The following is a 13,807-nucleotide window of genomic DNA, read 5'->3' as shown; positions in this document are numbered from 1 at the left end:
AGATTAGATTTCATGTTTGTTTAAAGCTATATTGTTGTAAAAGAAAGACGCTTTTCAGACGATCTAATAGTTAATTTAGTTTGACTAATTTAGTTTATGATTTCATGATATTTACTGCAGTTTTTCTTTTGAAATTTTTATCTCTGGCTCAATATTGGAAGATTGGAGCGTGGTTTTTGGATATTTAACGGTATTGGGAAATCGTCACTGTCATCTAGTTCAGAACGTACAGACTATTCGACTAAATCCGCCACATTTCTACTATACAGTGATAAATCTACAGAGCTAAATCGACTCTTTTTCGTACTAAAGTTTGCGTTATCCCGATGTGTTAAGCAGAATTATTTGAGTTTGTTCGATGATCAATTTGTTTTCTTGTTTCTCGTACCAGTTTTATTAGACGCGGAAAAGAACCGTGGCCGTTGAAACCTCTGACAATTACGAACGTTTTAGGTAACTGGTTTATTATATTGACTATTTTCTTGTGTATTGAAGTCGTATTGATTTGAAATGCAGTCGGTCACACGAATATTCGCACGCCCTTTAAAGCTGAATAAGCTTTTTTAAAATTGGTCCAAACGATTTGATTCCGTTCGAGACGTTAAAAGAATTAATTTACTAAATGACACGCAAAAAATCTTTGAAAAAATTGCAATTTGTTGAAACAGCGAAGGACAAAGTAAAGATCGCCTTTTACGACTTTTTCATCCGTCAATTTCCAACTTGCTATATATAATCGTCAATAACGAAGTATTTCGTCTGTTAAATTTAGGACTAACAATTATTATATTCTCATTCAAAATTTTACCAATTTTATCGATTTTTATTATGGAAAACCATTTAAAGAAACAAAGTTGATCTTTCTATCTCCAAAACGCTCTCGCAAAGAAAATATTGTACACGTATGTATGTGTATACGAGTGCATCGTAAAATACGCTCCCATTCTTCGGAACAAGTATAACAATTTTTCAAATAACGCATTATTTAGGAGTTATTCAAGTGCGCTATTTAGATAAAATAAACTACCTCGCATAATATAAAACACACGAGCCAAATTGTACAAATAAAAGTATACTTATGTTTCTTACAGATTCCAGTGACTACTCAAGTTGTGATAATTGGTAAGTACTCTGTTTGAATTTAATCATGTCAATACGTATATAGCCGTAATAAAAATATATTCAAAGTATACGTAGTTGGGGTATTTATCAATATATATGTATATATGCAGAAAATCAAGTCCCTTTATTTTTTACTTAATATTTTATAAATTAAAAAAAATTGTTAATTCTTTTATTATTATTTATTGTTATTTCTCATTTAAAGTTTTCGTAATTTCATTGATTAAAATCGACTTTTCTTTTCTTCAATATTTTTTAGGAAAAGATATTTCATAAAAGTTTGCTTAAACACGTATCTCGTGTTTTATACATTGTTATCGCACTTTCCTTTGACGATGTGTATACTATATTATATATTATTTCTGCTATTTGTTTTCACAATTAATCTTATTTACATTCGTTCCTTTAAGTTGTAAAACTGACATAACTGCTTGAATAAGATGTTGGTTTCAATCACATTCTCGTCAGGATCATTCAACGTATAGCAGTAATATATTTGTGTTCAAATAAGGTAACATGTAAAATTATACAACGTTATAATTTAACGAGTTATAGATTGCATCTAGATGGTATTTTATTTTGGAAAAAACGGGATTAAAACCATTTATTTTAATTACTTGCCAAACACGTACGCCTATATGTATTTCCAATTTTACACTTTACAAAATTTTCATATAAAATGACGAGAATTTATTTGTAAAATCCAACAAAATATTCCGTTTTATATTTTGTCTTCCTGCACCCTCTTTCTCGTCGTCATATTTTATATGCACTTCATATGCAAATAGGAATTATGCGGAATTATGATTTAAAAACGTTGTGCTCTTTGATTACATCACGATTAATCTAAGAATTTGTGCGTAGTTTCGAGTATTAATCAGTATTATACGCGAATTGTAAAACAATTTTCAGGCCAATTCACATTTGTTAACGATATTACGTGGTAATTAGCGGCGACAATGTGAGAAGAAGGAGACGTAGCTGTTAAATTTAGCGAAACAACGGCAGGTCCTTCAGAAAGTAGAAAACTCTTGAAACTTGATTTTCAAAGTTCCTTTGATCTGGTATTTGTTGCAAGAGTAATTGATGAAAGTTTTTGATCAAATAATTGAATTGATCGAGAATCAAAGTTCTTTCATCGGTTAACAGCTAAATAGCATTTATCGCCACGAGCGATCGACAATCGGCGATCGCTGAAACAAATTGAATTGATTTTCCTGTTCACGAAATCACACATACACGCACGATGGTACGATAATCCTGCCTTTCGTTCCGTGGCAGGTAAAAAATCGAACGTTGCTTGGAGGCTTGCAACTTTGTAAAGTCGTTTAGAAACATTCAAAATTATATCGAAACGTATAAATTTACATTTAACGTACGAATAACATCTTCTTGCATCCGAAGGTAACTAAAATTACGTAGCTTTAAATGTCAAACACCTAAATTGGCAACACTGACTCAGATTTATACGATACTAGCTGATATGTACTTATATAATCTTTTTTAAAAATAACGTGGCTGACGATTTCGTGAATTTCTATTGGCTCTGCTGGCAGGAGGACCATATTTCCTCGCTGTATCGTCGCAGCGATTATGAAAAAAACACGATCGCAGAGAAGCTTCTTCTTTATATTTTCGATTTCTACTCAACCCTTCACGGTCACTGAAGCTTGTTCGAAAAATACTCTTTAAAATGGTGAAAACCACGTCAAAATTCGTCGAGTAGTTGCGAAGATTGGCCCGAATACACAGACGGTTACCGGGAACCTTATTATAGATAAAAATCTCCTTGCCATCTATAACTGTGCCAAATGCAGCAAATTCCTGTACTTGTTTCTCGATATACGCTACTTTATTCATCGTTGCTTGTGTATTTTCATGCAGAAATTGAACTTTTATTGGCCTACAAAGTTTTCTATACAACGATCGCTGATACCGCAGATACGAATTGCAGTGGAACAAATGATGTTAAAAAAATATCAGAATCTGATTTTCCATCAGCAGTAAATGTCTCCTTACGTATATATATGTATATAATAAAGTAAATCCTTTGGCTAAATCAGACGATCGATTCTGGAAAACTGAGTTTATTCGAAATAAAAATAGTTATATGTTCAAATAATTAAAAGAAATATATTTTAAAAATGAATAAACGTCTTTCAATACTTGTTTGTAGGAAATAAATTTTGTCATATGTATCGGTATAAAAAATATTAATAATAATGCTATCCAAAACCATACGATATTTACTTGACAAATTTTCTTGCATTTTTCGCAGTCTTCAAGAAAATACGCTTGAAACTAATAGCGTGATTATCCTGCCATCATAAAAAATGGTCGTACGACCAGGATGGCACACAGTGGCAGTTAATTTTTGCAAATACTGAAAGATAGTAGCGTCAACTACTAATCTGAACAAGATTTTTAGCCTGATATTGTGGAACATTTACTCTGCTTCTCCGATATTTGTGCGTAGAATTTTACCCCTCATTTATCATAATGAATTTGACTAAATATTCCACTTACTTCTTGAAACCGCATCCACCTTGCAGAATCGATATTAATTAACTTTCGTCGAAGTTATATACTTTGCATTTTGTTCTTCGACATCGTAGCTGCGCACATGAAAACTGCGTGACAAATGAAGGCGGCGATCTTTCGTCTGTGACCATTTCGCAGATACGAATAATAAAACTTTCTGTGGTTTTTCCATTGGTACATTATCGAAGTACCTAAACGAGTCGTCAATGTCAAAGTACCTAACAATTAAGACGCCTCTAACGAAAAATCCATTTTTCATGTCTTGGCCACGTTTAGCGATTTGGGACCACTGTGAAAGTGTGAATTTTCCTAAAACGAAAGTTGTATGGTATAGAGAAGGATACGCGTCGTAGTAATAATTTTGTTCGTAAGCGAGGGGTTTTAATTTCAAAATCTCCTCTATCTTTTTAAACAGTTTATCGTGTTATTTTTATCCTTGGTAAAACGAGCGATGTTCAGACGATTTCAACGACCTGTAATTCAAGGTTGTTGGACGATAGACGGAAGAGTATAGGAATGAACGTTTTGCATCGGTCGGACCATCGCATCGTGTTGATATCATATCACTCGTACAACGAATCCGGAAACACACAGACCAGTTATCCAATAATTCCAATGTTACATGGACGCAAACAGACACCACTTTGAATATCTCTTGTAACGTCAGACGTCAAGCTCGCTTTTTGTGTCCTTATTTGTTATCGAGCGGCTTTGTACGAGAGGCCGAAACGTCGAAATCGATGTTTAAGCATTGTTTACATTATACCGAAGATAAAAAGCACGGTAAGCCACTTAGAAAAATAAAAGTGATCTTGAAATCTCCGAGAATGCTTCATCTGTAGAAAGATGATTATCGCCAGGTCACGGTCCTCTCCATACCATACAGCTTTTGCAAGGACAGTTTCTCTCCTTTAAAAATAACGGATATATTAAAGGCGATCGGTTATTATATCGCTCTGCATTGTATAGCTCCGTTTCAATAAAGCTTTAAAGCATTTGATCATCCCATGAAAGATATCGTCGTCTGGTCTTGTGTAAGCGTCTGTATCTTGTTTAGATAAAAGGTTTATGCACTTTTTGGAAAAGTTCTACGTAATATTATAGTACGCTTGTATCAAATTTAAACGCATTTGTGTTTAACATAAATTTTCATATCTATGGCACTCTCAAATTGCCTTGCTTTCTTATAGGAACCTGCAGTATCCAGTGATCTATTATCCGAAAATTTGACTACCCGAACGTTTCATTATGCGAAAGTTCTGTTGTATTAACGGAACAATAGCTTTCGCTCACGCTCTTTAGCGTTACATGCCCTTTTTATAATTTCATATTGCTTTCCTATTACTTTGGTACGAAGTTAATATCCTGTGTCTAATGACGTCAAAGAGAAAATGTGTTGTATGAGGCGTTGGGAGGAGAGAAAAGATACTTGAAAAATTTTTAAAAGGCGTGGAAGTGTTGTGAAAATTGCAAAAATCTACAACGTTAGAAGATCTATAATTAATGACGCCAGAAATAGAAACTCTATCTCTATATCTATGCTCTGCCATATATATATATATCTATAAATATTGAAATTTGGATAAATGTTATTATTAACGTTTCAAGTTCTGACGCAGAAAAAAAGATGATTACGGCGATGAAACGCCTTCTTATTTTGAAACGTTTATGGCATTAGAAAGAGAACTTGGATTTTAGATGGTTTCAGACACAAACGGAATATAATTAACGCAGTCCCGTGTATAAACACGGTTCGATTTAGCAGTAAAAACGTTATAGAATCTATAAATAATTGAAAAAATATTACAGTTATATCGAATTTTTTGTAATCATTCTTGTATTATTGATTTTGAAACGTGGAATAATAATTATAAAAAGAGACGCGAAAATTCTCGCATCCGAGCAGCTATGTTTCTTCGTTAATTCGGATATTGGAAATTCCGTATAGTAGGATGCGGTATGTTGAAATTAGATCTCAGCCACCACTTTAAAGCATCTTCTATTCGATTATTTGCGTTATTTTATCGAAATATAACGTTTTTTTCTAGTTATCGTTGTTGCGAATTTTTTTTTGTACGTCAATTAAACGAATGTTAGTTGTTACTAGTCAGTCATCTGTTCATAAATCTTTTGCGCATTTTCCGCGGTATTCAACTCCGGCAGAAACCATAATGCTTTCTCCGCCCATTTGTCTGTATTCGTTCCCTAAAATTGTGGAAATAATGCGAGAAGTCACCAAGCCCGTCTGGATTAAATCTCTTTGCACGTACAAAAATAACTGTCGCCATTTTTTCCCTTAACGAGTGCGTTGTTGTGAGAACTGTAAACGAGCTTTTTTACGTCCTCTGTGCGCATCTTTAATAACGGTGTTGTTTCTGATTTCTTCTGACACCTGCTGCTTCTACCATTTGCATACATTTGCAAACATTTCTTACTTTTGTTCTGAAACAAAACGCCTACTACCCAGCTATATCTCTGGTGAAAGATACAGCACATTCTCTCAAGCGTAGTTTTCTTTTGTTCGATTAATTTGTTGCTTAATCGATCGTTTCCAGATTTTCAAGAAATAACAAAACATTTTTGGGTAAGTAGGGTAACTGCACTTAATTTAGTGGTTTTCCAGAAAAGCAAACGATTCTTTCTCCAACGAACGTAACGCTAAAATACGACAAAATTAATAGATATTCGTACGTTAATAGTTGATTATGCAAACGTTTAAATTCGTAAAGAAGTTTACTTTCCCTATGAAAGATGATATTTATTTCAATAAAAAAGACAAATAAACAAATATCTTCCATTTTTTAAACTTATGTTGCGTTGATTTGTCTTCTACGCGTTGAATGCACGAATGACGCACTTGAAACACGTTCGTCGGACCCATTTTTCACTATCATTGGCTCTTTCGTAATTGCAGCCACAAAATAAGTATAATTCCGTCCGATACATAAGTATTTCGACAAAAAGAATAATAGTGGTACAAAGAAAAAATAAATTTCTTTTGAGCACTGGAAAATAAACATGTTTAACGTTCAAGATCGAAAGTAATATTTTTTAACTTGTTTGCGGTACAAAATTTTACCATTTAACTCGCTTCTCAAGAACACAGCATTCAATTATACTCGACGATATATTTCCAACTGAAGCTCGTACCAATATAATTGTCTTTTTCATTTGATGAAACGTTTTACACTGTCGCTGGCTGATTTTGCCAGCTATTTCCCGAGATATTGCGGTGTTATGAAATGAAAATTTAAAGTTAAGTTGTACGGAATTATTTTATTATTATTTTTCAAACGACATTCAGATTTGGCGGTACGGGGCAACAATGTCCCGTAACAATTTTGATTCAATGGCCATATTGTATTTCTCTACGAATTTACCGGTACGGCACTATCCTCGTATTCATTTCGATGTCTATTCCGCACTGCACTTGCACATTTGAAAGATTTATAAAGTATATTACAATGTAATAAGGTTTGTTTAGATCAACACCGTAGAACTTTTCTCTATATTACGTTACCTTGCTCTGCAAATACTCAATTAATGTTTATTTCATCGAGAAATGTGGCAAAACGAGGGAAATATCAGCTCTGCAAATAGCGATATTTCACGAAGAAAGGGCCGCCCAGAAAGAAGATTCGTTGCGGGACATATATCGATCGCAGTGGATGTGTTAATATATAAAAAAACTAGGTGAACCGACGATTATGTGTATCGTTTGACTACCCGAAATAGTATTTTATTCGTTCGGTATATCGTCGATACTTGCAACGTTTTCAATATTTTTTATTGACAGTCAGGAGTCGTACATACGTCGAAAGGAACTGCAGTAGAACCATATGAACCAATGCGACAAAAGCGTTCACACAAGATGATTTTCACAGAACGGAACGGCAAGCGATTAGCACTCGATTTGGTATAATATTTCAGACAAAATGAAATAAGATTAATACTTTCTTTTTAACAAAATTAAGAAAGTCAAACCTATGATCCTAAATTGTTTTGACAGCTGCAAATCGCGTTTCTTTTAGGTCTCAAACTATCAAAGCCATCTTTTCTTCCCTTTCCAAAGCTGTAAACGCCTCGGAACGAGATGGCACATCTTCGCCACTGTTATCACTGGTTGCACGTTGACTACTCGCTTCTTGGCCGTTGTTTCGGAGATTTCGTAAAGTAACTTTGCCGCAAGAATGTGCTCGATTATCTTATCGCAATCGCAATCGCAGTCGTTGCACCCTGGTATTCTTTGTAATATTGCGATGACTTGATCTACGTCGTTTCCGCTTGAGTCTAGTTTCTTCATGCGGCAAAATTTTACCACATGTTGTCCTTAGCGTTTCGTTTTTCACGTTCAATCAGACTTATCGTATTACTGCAGTCTCCTGAATTTAATTTTTTTATGAATTCCAAGTACGTTTTTACTCGCAATTATGTCATAAATCCTATAGAAACGTGTAACTGGGCACTGTACATTTACATAGAGTATTGTAATAAGAAATATACTGTTTATACAGCACGTTCATCACGTACAACAGGAGCTATTGTATTATAAATTTTCAAATATCTCGTTATCGGACATCATTGCATTGCATGCAAATAAGCCTTAAAATTAAAAAACGCAAATGTTCATTAGATAGTATATACTAATTTCTTTCTTAGCGTTCCACGTAAGAAATTCAGAACTTTTTTTTACCGCCATTGTACCTTGAAACAATATACTTTACGTTATTTTGTGCGTTTGTGTGCATTTGCGATGTACTGTGCGATATTATGGTAAAGTACTTTATAATATGAAATTTTATACTTAGATATGGATGTTTTTTAAACAGTTCCTCGATTAATCAATTCGATGCTTAATATAGAGATGAAGATAATGATCTTTGAATGTTTGGAATAAATGAAAAAGGAACAATTTGCCTGGCACGTTCTTCCTTTTTTGCTTTATTTTGTTAAGTAATTACGCTCTGATAAATATAATGTTATTTTTTATTTGAGGCAAAGTATATATATTTAATAGATTTGAAATTTCCTGAATTTTACTCTCGTATTGAATAGGAGTATCGGTTGGAAAGCTTCGAAATTCGTTTCAATATGTACAATTTGTCGCCGGATGTATGCTATCGTTCCATACGAAGATCGATTTTGTTCCTATTCCACGATTCTATCCGTTATATGGAATTGCTGAACTTTACATTTGCCTTGGATTTTATTCCGTTCGATTTTCTCAGATTCTGTGAAACTTGTGATAAGAATACAAAACTCAAAATAGGAAATACGAAATACTATTGATAACCTTGAAAAAACCGTACCAATGACTTGATCATTTCCGCCGTTTTTTTCTTTTATGTTACTTTTAAACTGAGCGCTGTATATAAAAGAAACCTAGGCGTATTATATTTATATTGCTCGGGAAAATCTTTTTCCTACACTATGTTTCAAGTGCTTTGATTAGTTTCATTTATCGATATCAATCTTTGATACAAATTATTCATTTCGGTAATTTATAAAAATGCAATTACAAATATTTTATACACATGGCGTGGTGCGTTAATCGAACAATGTAATTACTTTCAGCACTTTCTTTTAAGGTATTTGTATATTGGCTTTCTCACAATTTCTTTGAAACTTTGACGATACGTTATTTAGTATATTATCTACACTATACACGATAAAATGAAGATATTTACCTTCATAGTCGAAAGTTTTAACACGTAATTCTTGTAGTAAGTCGCTGCAAAAATGGCTTTTTGATTAATTACAGCAAAATCGTTCTTACAAACTTGTTAAAAAAACTAATGTTCTGTAAAATGGCTAGAAGAATCTTTTTTTCAAGAGAAGTTTACCTCTCATTTCATCGTTTTTATGTAACAGTAATGTAAAATATATAATATCGGTGATTTCGGCGTCCGAAATGTTGAATATTATAACGTCAAGTTCTATCTATTTGAATCTATGAATCGAGGGGTGTAGTTTAAAAGCTAGCCATATCCAATCTAAATTAGTTAGAGATATTTGTGGATTTTAGTTTTTGAATATTAAAAGTAAAAATTTGGATATATTGTTAGCAAACCAAAATACTGACAATATTTGTAGATATTATACTAAAGTTTGGGAAATATTATTCTTACAGTTTTTTAAATATTAATGGTACGTTGTTGTACGGGAAAAATTCTGACTCTTGGACGCGACCAGTTTTAATAGTAAAACAATTCCGAAAAAAATGAATATTCTGAATTCTGAAAATAACCGGCAAAGAAGAATTAATTACTAAATCTCTATCAATTTATCTAAGTTGAAACAAACAAAAACCCAAATAATAAATAACATATAAATAATTCAAAAAGTCGACAAAAAGACATGTTCTTTTCGACACTAAATATAAGTTAAAGTTAGACGTTAATATAAAATGAGAGGATTCTCCTTAGTATTTAGCTAGTTTTACTTTAAAGTAAGGTTTTTTAACATTTTAAAATATGGTTAAATTAAAGCAACGTTTAAATTAGTTTCCAGACTGGTCTTTGATACAGCAAAATTAGGAGTGCCAGGGAAGCAAATTGCAGTATGTGTCTCATACTTTTCAATTGTTTGTTAGTGTGCGCGTATAAAAAGTACAGACGGCCAAGAAATTTCTTTCTAGAGAGAGCCTGTCAAACGTGCGTGAAGAATATGACTTTCGAGTCCCAACGTGTTTTACTTTTCAGAGATATTGTAGCGTTGCAAATAACTTAAACTTGATCAACTGCACCCAACAAACTTTTATCTGCACGTTATTCTCGAATTTTCGCAAGTCGCTAAAAATATTTCCCCCCGCCTAGTTTATTTTACGTAATATTTGCAGTAGTAGGTTAAAATAGGACACGCTGTATATAGAAGCAATTGACACGACTTGGACTATACACGTACGTATCTTATATCGATAAACTGACACATTGTCCGAGTATTACAATGACAATAATAGATCGTACGTAGGTACTTGAAGTCAGCGTTTTTTACACTTTGATATCTGATTAGAAACAAAGCTCTTCAAATTGACGTTCCGTTGAGGATATGGTTTGATAACTATAACTGACGAATCGTTTTTGATACCCTTGACTAATCATCAGTTCTGCCTTATGGCACGCATAGAATGCCGAGGTAAATTCTTAACTCGAAAATAGCGCCTTCTTGTAACCTTCTTTCAAACAGTTTGATCTTCAAACCCAGAAAGTACTCGATTCTACGTAGAATCAGGTACATCTAGGAAAACTCTGATTCACTGCCAGGTCCGACCGACTCTCGAACAGGATCGAGTAGCAGCTACTTACTACGCATCGAGTTGGTTTGCAGATTTTCACTTTAGTAACATTCCGATTTCACGCATGATTTCCAATTATCCTACAGCACCTACAACGATTAACACATTCTGGGTGCCGACAAAAGACCACCTACACTTTGCAACGCTAAAACAGACTGTAAAATAAGTTCCGCGAGATCGCTGACGTGTCGATTCAACCGAATATTTGGCTACGAACAGAGAAAGATATAGATGACGCGGTATATGCAGACTTGCACCAAAAAGAGCTTCTAAGGAAAGGAGGGAACGTTTCATGAAAGAACGTCTGGAAACTTGACACCGTTTGAAGACACAGATTAGTCACTTTAGCGAGTCATTAGAAAAGTAGGGCAATCAACAAGATCAGTTCTACCGATTAGAGCGGAAAATGCGGAATGGACTAGAACGGACAAAGAAAAAGCAGCAACATTTGCCAAGTATCTCGAAAGAGCCTCCCGTCCGATAAACGGTGCAGACACGTCCATAGTCGAACAATCGAAAGAAGAGCCGGAGACACTGTTTCAGCTCTCGACTCGTATCAGGTTGTCTACCGTTGCTGAAGTAAAATAGATAATATGCAAATCCCTAAACCCCAAGGAACCTCCTGGCCTAGATTTAATAACCGGGAGAATTCTAAAGGAACCTACAAAGGAAACCATTACCTTTCTAACTGTCATCTATAACGCGTTACTGACAGTTATCACGAGTATGAATTAGTTTCGAGAGACTTTTCGGTGTAAAAATGCGTCAATTTCGAAAAACTCATGCTTACTGAATCTTACCTGAATCAAAATAATTTTCTTAATTTTCCACGACCATTGCTCCGGTAAAAAGTGGATGCCGCGATGATAAAATGATTTATCTTTGAAAATAATTTATCCGTCAACAAATTTTTCCACTTTTTCCACACTTGGACAGTGCGTTCCTTCAAACGTGTACTGTATCGACCGGGAAAGATGAAAATCCCATGGAGCTAGGTCGGCAGAGTACACAAATAATAAAGAAAATTTTACAATTAAAGTTACTTTCACTAATGGCATTATATAAGACGCCGTAACAATAACGAAAAGCATCCTGTATCATGTTTGCTTAGTAAAATAATAATATGTAGGATTGTCTTCTACTTACATAGCACTAAAGAAATATTAACATTTTTAATTACATTAACTACGTACGTTATAACGGAGTTTTTTTTCATTTGCAAGACACGATATTTAACGCAATTGCTTCAGGCTATAACTCTGTTACTAATACAGTTGCACAAAAATGTCAAAGGAGCAAGATGAATGGCTGCTACATTCGTAGGACCATATTTTCTCTATGAGTGCATGTGCAACAACGATTGCATTATTTTTTAATGGAAATGCATCTTCTTTTACATAGATGGATTCCTGTCGTCGTTCCACGTGATAAAGCATTGTGGTACAATGGTAAAAGAATGATTAGTTGTCGAAATACTTTTCAGAAATATCTTTTATTGAAGATGATGCATAAACGCTGCATGGCAAGTTCGTCGTTGTCGACGTTGATGTGTGTGGTCACAACAAAAACATATACGTATTCGTTAGTTGGAAGATGGACAAAGTAGCGTTACATGTATGAATGCCGAGTGTAAGTTAAGAACAATGCAATGTGTAATTCTCTTTTCATCTCATTATATTCGAACATACGTTAAAATTAAAGGCTGTTTTATAATTCCGCCGTGTACTCATCTTTCAGCATGGGTTCATAGTTTATTCATAATTTATCTGTTCCGTTTTTAGAGGAAAATGTTTGCTTTTCGAGTGAAGCACTGGCGTCAGCCGTTTGGGCCCAAGAGGGTCAATAGCGAGGCACGTACACAATTTTGCAAAGCAGGAAAATGTCGTATTCAAGCCCGGAGTTGCCCGTCTCCCACATAGCGGGAAAGTTACGCGGAACAAACTCCCTCCACGAGCCCCTAGCAAACATAAACGATATTTGCATATTTTTTGGAACAAATTAGCTCCACCCATGCAGAAAGTGCTCCTTAAGTTATCTGCGAGAATCGAAGGCAACCACGCAAGTCGAACAATATTTCTGTAAAGTTTGGTTCAAGGACACATTGTTCGCAACTTTATCATTTATTTCTGCATGTAACCGGCAGGGTTATCATAGAAGAGTAAGCTCATTATAACTGAACCGGAAGACCTAATTTATTTAGAAAATCACTGGTGTAACGATCAAAGGGAATGAAGCAGAGTTTCCTCGAGTCTTGAAATCGAGTTTCAAGTTCAAAACCTGCTTTTCTGTTTTCTATATTCCCAGGGCTTGAGAACATTAAATTACCAGAAGTAAGTGAATGCAAACTACTGCTTTACTGCTGTAAAAAATTTAGCATTTTAACGGTGGAATATATGTTTACACATTTCTGCCATTTTTCCGCATAGCTTTTGTTTCTGCTGCAATTTAAATTGCATTGTGTATTAGATACTACGCTTTCGAAAATATATTCAAATTCAGAAAAATAATCGAACATGTCGCTGGTCATAAAAATAAGAAAATACATGCTATTATTACTATTATTATTATTGGTGGTCTTTCAAACATCAATGCAGATATTAGACATTAATCCTTCAGGTGGTCAAATATTAGTCAAGTATCATTTGTTAAAACTTTTAAAGATATTACTAATCTGAGGCTAATATAAGATGTCGATAACGTTTGTTATTGCAAGATACATGGAAAATGGAAAAATATCCGACGCCAAAGTTTCTAACAGACTATTAGTATCGTCATTATGGACGCGAAAAGTGCGTTCCAAGCGGGGTAAAAAGTATTTCCTGTCTGAAGTAATATCAATCTAACGTCAAT

The 13,807-nt window shown here is 34.2% G+C and overlaps 1 protein-coding gene across 1 annotated transcript in view; it reads left to right on the top strand.

Moving 5' to 3' along the window:
• The window catches only part of LOC122576833 (lachesin-like), a 538,671-nt gene that overhangs the window by 29,978 nt on the left and 494,886 nt on the right, over positions 1-13,807 (top strand). Inside the window, exon 2 of the mRNA XM_043747665.1 lies at positions 1,092-1,122. The gene's annotated coding sequence lies outside the window, so the exon portion shown is untranslated. The remainder of the gene's footprint in view (positions 1-1,091; positions 1,123-13,807) is intronic.

Source organism: Bombus pyrosoma, linkage group LG17, assembly GCF_014825855.1.
Source record: "Bombus pyrosoma isolate SC7728 linkage group LG17, ASM1482585v1, whole genome shotgun sequence".
NCBI lineage: Eukaryota > Metazoa > Arthropoda > Insecta > Hymenoptera > Apidae > Bombus > Bombus pyrosoma.
The sequence above is the reverse complement of the archived record's forward strand: the minus strand, read 5'-3'. Positions and strand labels throughout refer to the sequence as shown.